Raw genomic sequence first — 10,914 nt, forward strand, 5'->3', positions numbered from 1 at the left:
TTCAGGGGCAGCAATCACGGGAATAGTGGAATGAGTTACTGTCCTTCCCTCTAATAAAGTGCTAAAAACACATTACAACACAAACTCAGGGGGTAAAGATGTTGAACAATATTACTTCAGCTGTATGCGGCACAGGCGTCAGCTGGTTATAACTTAAGTGAGTCTTCAAAAAAGCCAATATTCACACATGTAGTGCATGAGGTTATTTTAATATGTCCCTTGAGGTTCACTTATAATGTTAGTAGACGATGCAATGCAAATATCAACCACAGTGTGATGTCACAATCAGAGGGAAGTCAAAAAGAGTTTTGTTGGAGGCAGACTGACAGCAGTAATCAGGGGCACAAAAAAGGATTGAAAAGGACCTCAAATTAGAGACTCTGGTGTTACTCGAGATTGCAGCCACACTAAATTTTGGAGGCTCACCTCAAACCTAAAACATCCTACTAAAAAAATTTTAAAAAAAAATTTTAAAAATGATTTACGGATTTTTTAGAACGGATGCAATGGAAAACTGCATACTGTATATCGCAGCTGTTTATCACTGGTGTCTATAGCTCCAGCTAGTGGCGTGAAGCTGAAAATTTGTTGTCACAATAAACAAAGAGAAAATGATCATTTCAAGACGTAGCCTCTCACTGAAATCACTGGTTTAAAAACAAAGAAAATGTTGTTCAGAAGAAAAAATTTGTTCATATGCGCCGTAAAGCAGGTATATTTTTTTAACCACAATAGTGTAACTAGAAAAAATTGTAGTTCCTCTATGTATATTCCTTGCTTTATATTTTATTTAAAGCTTTACGTGTGTTAATAGTCATATTTTTTCGTGTCTCTCTCTTTCTCAGGATATTATTGGTTTCACTCCCACCCTTATGATGGCAGTGGTCAGTTTTTAGATTGCGTTAATGATTTGTCGAACTCCACTGTACACTGTTCAGTTATTTCTCCTACAAGCCTGATCAAGAATTCCACTGGATTCACCAGCCTTACAGGTGCCCAATGATCTACAGCTGAATATTCATGTAAAAAAACTTCTTCAGGGACAAAGCAAGATACTTCCCTTAGAATTTGAGCTGGCAACTGTGCTCATTGATTGCACCAATTAAATCCTTTTTGGGTCCCTGTTTCTCAGATAAAAGGCAGATAGGCTGAATTTGGGCATGAATGCGGTGACTGGACCGGGTTTCTACAGGGCGATCAGGAGTAGGTCAGTGTTTTTTGGAGAAGATCTGGAGCCCATGCCTGTTATCCTGTAAGATTAAAGTAGAATCAGAGCCGTCCCAGTAGTAAAACTCACTCACTGTAAGTCGGTTGTTGGATAACTGTTTAATTTTTTGGTACTTCTAGGGATTATATGAAAGTTATCATTTGACTTGATCATACTGCTGTGTTAAGTTTAGTTTTAATTTAAATCTTGACACTTTTTAAAAGTAAGAATTTGTAAAGTTACGAAGTACATTTAAGAACATAACTCCTTTCAATTGGTCATTTTCAGATCACGGTTGGGCCATTAGGTTCTTGTGATGAGTGACACAAAGTATCTGTTCTGCCTCAGTCCACAGGAATATAACTGGCAATGTATGGAAAGCAATGGAAACAGATAATTCCTCAGCATCTTCCCAGAAAAATCTAAAAATACCATGTTTGGGGCACGTGTTTTTTTTTTTTTTTCTGTTTGCATTTTTTTCTTAATACTATTTCTATATACGTTTTAATTAACCAGTTCCGCTTTAAGTAACAAACAATATGTATTAGGTTAGGGTGTCTGTAAGAATTTACCATTCACTGTTTCTCAGACACATTCAAACATCACAAAAGTTCTCTAAGAAAAAAATAGAATAGAATGTTTACATCTACTACATTATAAACCGTCAAGTCCAAGCGGTCCCTACAGATGACAGGTCTGTTATTAGTACTGTGGTATACAATTAAGTTTTGGTTGTCAATGACTGTGGTGATCATTTTTCATTGTACAGCTATGTAATTATATTTGTGCTGTTAGTAAATCTGATAACGGTTTTCCATTATACCTGCCTTTAAAGAGGCAGAATTTATTCATAAAATGGCTAATATACAGTAGGACATCTCATATAATCTATCGTCTGGTCTGTATTTAAATTGGACAACCACTAAACCACTTAACATTCGCTCACACAAAGCATCTTCTTCTTAGTTCTGGCCAAGTCATCAGAGGCACTTCACAATGTATGCTGCATTATTAATCAGCAGGTCTAAATTTTAATATGGCTAAAGTCCTGTTCAGGATTGTATCCTGTAGTTACATTACTATTAGCCAGTTCAAGCACAGAATTACACTGTGAAGGCATAAATAATGCAAAAATAAAAATTTGCTCTTTAGTCAAAAAAGGTTCCCGAACCCTCGGCTATACTGTCTTTACTGCAAAAAGATTTTTTTCTTTGTTTTGCTTCTTTTTTGCCCAAAATAAAGGTTTTAGGTTGATTAACGTGTATTTGGGTAAGACATCGTTTGAAATATGGATTCACTCATCTTCTTCTCTAGTTTTTTTGCATATAATACTGTAATTTTCAGACTTCAAAAAAGTACATCTGTCACTGCAAAACTATCTTTATTGAGAAACCAAGCTTCCGACAAAACTCATTTTGACCTTCCCTCTGATTGTGACATCACACTGTGGTTGATAGATATTGCAGCATTGAATCGTCTAACATTATAGGTGAACCTCAAGGGACATATTAAAAAAACCTCATGCACCTCATGCACTACATGTTTGAATATTACCTTTTTGAAGACTCACTTAAGTTATAAATAGCTGACGTCTGTGTCAGATACAGCTGAAGTATAAACACATCTTACCCCTGAGCTTGTGTGGTATTGTGTTTTCCAGCACTTATTATTAGAGGGACAGTAAGTAACTGACTCCACTAATTCCAGATTGCCTGCCGCGGATTTTTGATTTTTTCTTTAATATTATTGTACGCGTTCATTCGGTGCTCATGTCACTAACAAGGTATACAACGTAATCTACTAGAGTCAATAATTACAAGAGTAAAAACAGAATAAAATTCAAATGTAACAATTTAGTATCAGTCAGGTAAATATGTATTCGCCAATTACCGTACCCAATTCAAACATATCGAATCACTATCAATACAAAAACATAAATTCCTCAAAGAGAATCTAAAAGTAAAAATGCATACCTGTGACCTTAGGAAAATACATAGTATGTATACCAAATAGGCACTCCTTTTTTAATCTTAGACGTCTTTTTAATATAATTTACTCCCACAACACACATGCCGATGACCTGGTTACATTTCTCTTGACGCAGAGAAAGCTTTATGACCAATTGAGAGTGGTCTTATCTGTTAACAGTCTTAAGAAAGTTTGTATTGGTGCTTAGTTTCGAAAAGTGGATAAAGATTCTCTGCCTTAAAGCCCTCTGCAAGAATTTCTGACTAATAAGATGCTCTCGGTCAACATTTCAACTACACAGAGGTTCCAGGCAAGGTTGCGCGCTTTATCATCCCTTACTCTTGGGCTTTGGGCACTCGAGCCCTTGACCACACTACGATTCTAACTTCCGACCCTAATATCCATGGATATATGCTTCCCCCTCAGAGAATACATTAGGTAAAATCTCATTTGTATGCTGAGGTGACATCCACAGTTTATTGGTACTAAGGCTCGTTTTCCGACTATCGCAAAATCGTTGGAAACTATCCTCCTCAGTTTGGTATATTTTCCAGGGTACAACAGGGTCCTACGATCGAATATGTTGCCTATATAAGATTCGGAGATCTTGTCTGTTATAAAATGCTTCCCTTTAAACTAACACAGCAAAAATGTAAGTATTTAGGAATGGAGGGATTCAAGGATTTTCAGAGTCATTATTAGGCTAACTTTCCCCCCTCTAGTGTCTAAATTGAAAAATAATATTCATTTTTGGAGATTCATTCCCATTTCCTTGGTAGGTAGTGTTATATTATTAAAAAATGATTTTTTCTTCCTACAAATTTTCTATCTATCTTTTTCAGAACATCCGCAATATTAAATTTTTTACATTTTTGGAAAGAGAGCAATTTGATTCACATTGATTTTTTCATTTTTCCTTTTACGGGATATAAAGGCCATCGAATAATAAAGCTCATCTTTGTAAGCCTAAAGCTGGATGGATGGATGGGCACTCCCTAATTCTCTCTTTATACTATGCCAGCGCTCTCCATTACTATTATAATGTGGCTACATCCAATTTATACTGTACACTCCCTTTGGAATCCAATTGGAAAAGATGAAGGTATTTAGCCCAATGATATTGGGGTCATTGATCTTGTCTCCTACAAAGTCGCTACAGGCAAGAATTGGCTTACAATCATAATTGTATTAATCCCGATCTTCATACTACTATCAGCTTGGAAGCAGATCAAATCAGAATTTTGTAATAAAGCCTTATCTTTTCCTCTTACCCAATTGGAGGTGCAATCCATCATTTATTCCCTTTACAAATGGATTCTGCTTTCACAAAGTTGGAGAGACTTGGCTAATATCAGAAAATGTTGTGACCTATTACGTACTGATGGAATCTTTTGTCTCCTTTAGTCATCTGCGAGGCAAATTACGGTTGTGCACCCTGCATAAAAATTATTTGTTTATTCCGATATTACAGACGCCTCAGGACTAGGTGTGAAGAGATCAGCCCCATGAAGAATCTTTTCTGTGATGAGGTAGCTTCTGTCTGCTAAGTTTGATGAACTATTAGGTGCACAAAGTCTTCGGAGGTGGGGTTAGTCACGTTAGATTCTCTACGATAATTAACTCTTTATCCACAAACTTTCACCTTCTACATCAGGGTACAAGATTACCGTGGGAGCAAGGAAATGGGGGGAAGGAGACTAAGTGACCGATTTATGGTTAATGCATTGGAAATGTAAATTCATATATGGTCTGGGAATTCTCGGCATTTGTACTGCCTTGACTTCAATTATAAGATGATTCATCGGACCTCATTGACCTCTAAACAAAACTGCATAGAAATTTTTTCAGATTGTTTCCCCAATGTCTGGTGATAAACAGTCAGACAGAGGAAGTTCACATACTCTTGCATAGTGTTAGCAGCTCTTTGCTCTAAGTTAACTTAACGTGGTAACATTGTAACATTGATTGTCAAATTGTTGAATTCCCTAATAAAAACATTTTAAACACACAGACCAGAAAACCAGATAGTATGAGCAGGAAATGAGACAAGACACCACGACTACGGGCTTTCTGCATGGCTACAGAAATCGCCCTGATCCTTTTTGCTGCAATCCTTTAATATACCTCAGACCAATACAAAACATCCCCCGAGCTGAAGAGACAGAAACTAACAATTGGAAATTTGATTAATCAGAGTCCCAGACCAGGGTAGTTTACAAACTCAAATTTTTCTCCAAGTTAAGTAATTTACAATGGTAATACCCTGGGACAAAGGAGACTTCCCATAACAGTAATCAAAATTTCTTACATCATAAACTCTTAGGATCTGTAATTATCAATTTTAGTCTACTTTGTAAGATTGAGGACCATTGATACCAGTCGCCCTGAGAAATCCAGATGACACCAAACATGAGACTTTAAGATATCACCACACTTGCATTAATGTAGAATATTATACTATTGGCAATTCTGAGTGAAACTAAGTGGAGGGAGTGTGATGGTGAGGTGTGAACTGCTAGGTGTGGTGCATCTCCGATGGCACTGTTACTTATGCAGGATGGTATTCAAGAGAGTGCTCAAATGTTAATTATCAGGAAAGTCCTTTGTTTTCTTAGGGAGAAGTCGTCCCTCAGTCCAGACGGTCCGACTCCAGCCTTACACAGTTGTGTCTCAAGAGAGTTTTTGGGATGGACACTCATGAAGTATCTGAGCATTCATCTTGAGTAGAACATCTAGATAAAAACAGCATCAACCAAAATATCACTACAGAACTGTTTGCACACTGCTCATCATGTCTATATAGATGATAAGAAATTAACATGCTTTTCTACAATTAGGCATATTTAATGTAGATGCAGTCTAGAGCAGACATGTGTGATGTGTGAAAAATCACACGTGATAAATGTAGGCTGAACTGTGAATGTTCACACACCAGCCGCAAAGAGGATCCTGAGCAGCTCTGCAGTCTTTCAGAGTGCTGTATTCATCACAACGAACAACGGACACTCTTCTTAACTACATCAAAACATAAACAGAAAAATATGAACAGAAGACACATCTATTTTAGACTTATTATGTGATGCCAGCTTTTTAATATTAATTTCAGCAATAATTTTTAAGCATTCTTTCCAAAACTGTCTAATAGTGATCAAATTGTGAAAGTGACAAAAGTTAAAAAAAGTGAAAGTGACGTGACATACAGCCAAGAATGGTGACCCATACTCAGAATTCGTGTTCTGCATTTAACCCATCCAAAGTGCACACACACCGCAGAGAACACACACACACACACACACACCATGAACAGCCATTTATGCTGCGGCGCCCGGGGAACAGTTGGGGGTTCGGTGCCTTTCTCAAGGGCACCTCAATCATGGTATTGCCGGCCCGAGACTCGAACCCACAACCTAAGGGTTAGGAGTCAAACTCTCTAACCATTAGCCCACGACTTCCCCAAGCTAATTGTATCTAAAGTAGTAAAAAATTATGTTTTTTTATACATGAAAAGCCAACAATAAAAAATTAACACAACTGAATAAAACATTTTTGTCTATGTTTAAGCGATATTTTTACTTTTATGAATTTTATGATTGCTTTGCTGGGCTGGAAATGGGGGATGAAGGGGGACAGAGTCCAGACATTAAATTTCGAGGGCGACAGCATTCCACTTCCAGCTAGTTAGATTTTCTTAAAAAATAAAAAGTTCTGCACATAAATGTAGTAAAACGTATTGTGATGTTTTTGTCTATAGTCAGCTTTTGTGGTTGGCCATAATACTTGCACCTTGCAGCCAATAAAATGCTTCTAATCCTAACAGAACTGATTGTGAAAGCAGACTACTTCAGGTAAAATAGAATATATCAGATGAACCACGATTTTTGGAAAAATTCTGAACATCTTACTTTAAAAGATATATGGAAGATATGGATAAATCTGTGTTTAATGTACCTGAAATGATGCAGGTTTTTATGTAAACTCTGTCTAAAAATAAAGTTGTCTAGCCGAAAAGAGCTCGCATGAACTGAGATGAATTACTTTTAATGATTATAAATAGAGTTTGCAAATGTGTTGGTGATTTTATACAGCAGTTGATTATACAATTAAGTATTGAGCAATATTAATGGACAACATGTACTTATTACAGGAATAGTTGCTTGAATTTATGCATAATTTACTGTTATTACTATATTAAGCTAATGTAACATGAATAACAAGAATACTGTAAAATAAAGTGCTACCCAATATTTATATGAAGTAATATTTAAACATTTTCAATACATATAATACAAATAACATATCACAAAGTGGACAACTATATCAAAAGTGCTACAAGTGAAAGTGAAAAGTGAAAGTGAAAGTCGTGACATTTGCCAAGTATTGTAACCCATATTGCATTTAACCCATCCAAGTGCACACACACACAGCAATGACAAGTGAACACACCCCCAGAGCAGTGGGCAGCTATATATCCAGCGCCCGGGGAGCAGCTGGAGGTTCAGTGCCTTGCTCAAGGGCACTTCAGCCATGGGTATTGAGGGTGGAAGAGAGCGCTGTTCATTCACTCCCTCCCACTCTACAACTAGGCTGCCATCCCCAAAGCGAGACTTGAACCTGCAACCATCAATAAAACAACAACAATTTAATAAATTAGAATTTAAAAATTAACATAACAGAAAAAAAAATCAAACTAAAAAGAAAAAAAACAGAATCAATAAAACAACAAAACTCCAATAAGCATTTAGGTTTGAGTGAAATTTTTTTTATTTCAAGCTCCACATTTCATCCATAATAAAAGAAATACAATCATTTAGGTTTGAGTGATGTTTTTTTTATTTCAAGCTCCTTATAACATTTTCTTTATGGTTTCTGGTTTGCAGTCAGAAGAAAAGAAATATCAGTTTTGAGACAGAGTGATATAAAATATCAGTTTTTAGACAGAGTGAGATCAAAGGCTGTGTTTGACACTGTTTACCAGTTAGCTGAACCAGAAAACTCAAAAACATAAAAAACTCAACTTTGATAAAAGTAGTATTTAATTATTTCTTAATATATTTTCAAATGCAAAACCTAATAAAAGTATGTAATTATGTCTGAAAATGCTGTCTGTTTATAAATAGGGCTAAACAGGCATCTAGTGGTTAAACCATGGTATCACATTTGAATTGATATATTTCTTTCCACCAGATAGCCAGGGCCAAATTAATGCATTATATTATAATGAATTTTAAATCTAGATTTATACATAAACATTGGCCCATAATAACAAATTTATCCATTGAAAACGTGCGAGGGATGATATTACGTGGATATATTTTAGATTAGTGAACCCATGTTCATTATAAAAGTTTTCCCTAAATAAGCTCCTTCAATTTGGGGCTTATTAATAGCAAGTAAGGTAGTTGTTTATAGTAGTTATGTTTAGGTATGGAGTAGGGTTAAGAGATTTAGAAAAATGTCATTTAGAATAAGAAATTAATTTGTGCTTTATAAGTACAAATAAACAGCCAGACACGTCCACTGCATCCTCATGACTAAATTATTTTCAAAATTGAGTCTCACTTTTTAATGACCTTTTTAAATCTCACCTGTTTCTTCAGAGCGATGTAGATATGTTTGAAATCTACTGGATCAAAGTGCATTCTGGGAAGCACTGCTCGTTCATCATCTGATTTGAACAGCACTGTTGGACAGCCTGGTGTGAATTTCTCATCCAACACTAGCTAGAAAAACAAACAGAACAAAAAGTAGTTTAAATGCAGAGCTAAACACGGAACAGCTTAGAGCTGTATGTGTAAATGGAAATATTGTACAGGTATTTAGAAATGAAAACTCATCGAGTCTAGTGAAAATAAAGGCACATGTTTGACAGATAGATGACAGAGACCTTTATGAGTTGTCCATCACTGGTTCCTATGAAGAGCACAATCCAGGGTCCATTTCTAACTGCTGCCACTGCTGACATTGAGCTGTACTTGAACACCACAGAGACCGGCTGAAGTTCACTACCACTCTGAATCACAAACAACAAAATTCAACTTTACATAAGCAATTTCTATTCAAAGAGTGAATAAAACAATACACTTTTGTCTTTCAACATTCTATTACAAACCTTATCGACGTCTCAACAAGGTAAAATACTGTTCTCCTTTTTTAAAAGCATATATGAATGCAATGTCCAACCTCAGAACCACACTGCTTTTCACTGTAAGCGCAGAAGCCCTTCACTCGGCCTTGAACGTTACTGATGTCGTACAGAGCCAGCGCGCTGTTCTCCGGATCCTGCTGATTCCGTGCACTGAACACACCTGCCCAAATAACACCGTTCACTGAGGGAATAAACGGTGCAGGCGACGAGCACTGGACGAACTTTATCACTGCAGCATCGTATCGTTGCACTCTGTAGGGATTTGATGATGTCCATCTTTTTTTCTTTAGCGCTATTCATCCTCAGGACAAGTACTTTTCTCTCATTGTCAGTCTCTGTGTTGAGAAATAAGTAGGATTCTGAGGGCGAAACTCTCTGGAATCCATCAACAAACTCCACATCTCTCACTGTGCTCTGAATGCTGGCATATGATCCTTCTGCTATTCTTGAGAAAATCCCACTTCTGAGGTGCTCCACAAACAGAAAATTTTGAGGTTATCCATCCATTTTCCCAACAAAAATGTACCTACCGGCTATGAAGGCAACAGATTTGTCATTCTGTCGTGGTCCTACAAATATATTACTTTCATAATGAATACTGTCTGTAATGCCATTTATTTCAAGAACTTCACAATATCCATCTTTAAAATTCCCACACGTTATCAGAGTGCCATTGGTGTCAAAAGGCACCAGAATGTTGACTCTGTTATGGTGAGTGGCATTAATGATGTCTTTCCTCTTCTCCTCATATAGATCGTGTCTCATCTGATGTAGTCGATGGTCAGTAAGAACAAACAACTTACTGTTAACAACTACAAAGTACTTGATTGTTTGAATCAGGGTTCATCACTGCAAATGCAATATTTTAAAAGTACAAGAATTCCAAGTACCTTCTCATCTTGCATAGCTAACATTTAATTTCAACATTTATTCTCCCAATTCAGTCTTAATGGGAAGCATACTGCAGGAACTTAAAAATCCACTCAAAATCAAAATGATTAATGTAGTCCTAACACAAATTAATTTAGTAGACTTCCAATTTTACATTTTAAGTAGACTGAACATGATAAAGTTCTGATAAAATGCAACTGTGTGACTTTACATCATTTTAATTAAGTAAACCGAACAAGAATTTTCAGCGCATTTTCCATATTTCCATTTACCATTACCATTTCCTGTAATATAACTAATATAATAAGCTAAATTAATGCCCATAATGTACCCTATCATTTAGTGATATTTTAATACATTAAAATGTCTAAATCTTTCACTTTAATTTTAGATACTTATTGCCAAAACTACTGTTTTATAAATAAAACATCTAACAGACTTTATATATAAATATTAACATTCATAAATATTGAGTTAATAGTCATTGATTAGTACGCTATTAATCCTCTATTAATGGGGGTTTTCAGTGTCTCTATGGCTTATAGATACAAAAATCAAACCTGTATTGCAACAATAGACTTTGTGTGTATATTATGATGCACCATTGTCAACAGAAATAATATCCAAATAATGTTTATCTATAATCAGCTATGATACTAGTTCACTGAAGCTTATAATTAGATAGAAAATAGAAAAAGACAGA

The sequence above is a fragment of the Cyprinus carpio genome, chromosome B4 (assembly GCF_018340385.1).
Source record: "Cyprinus carpio isolate SPL01 chromosome B4, ASM1834038v1, whole genome shotgun sequence".
NCBI classification, from domain to species: domain Eukaryota; kingdom Metazoa; phylum Chordata; class Actinopteri; order Cypriniformes; family Cyprinidae; genus Cyprinus; species Cyprinus carpio.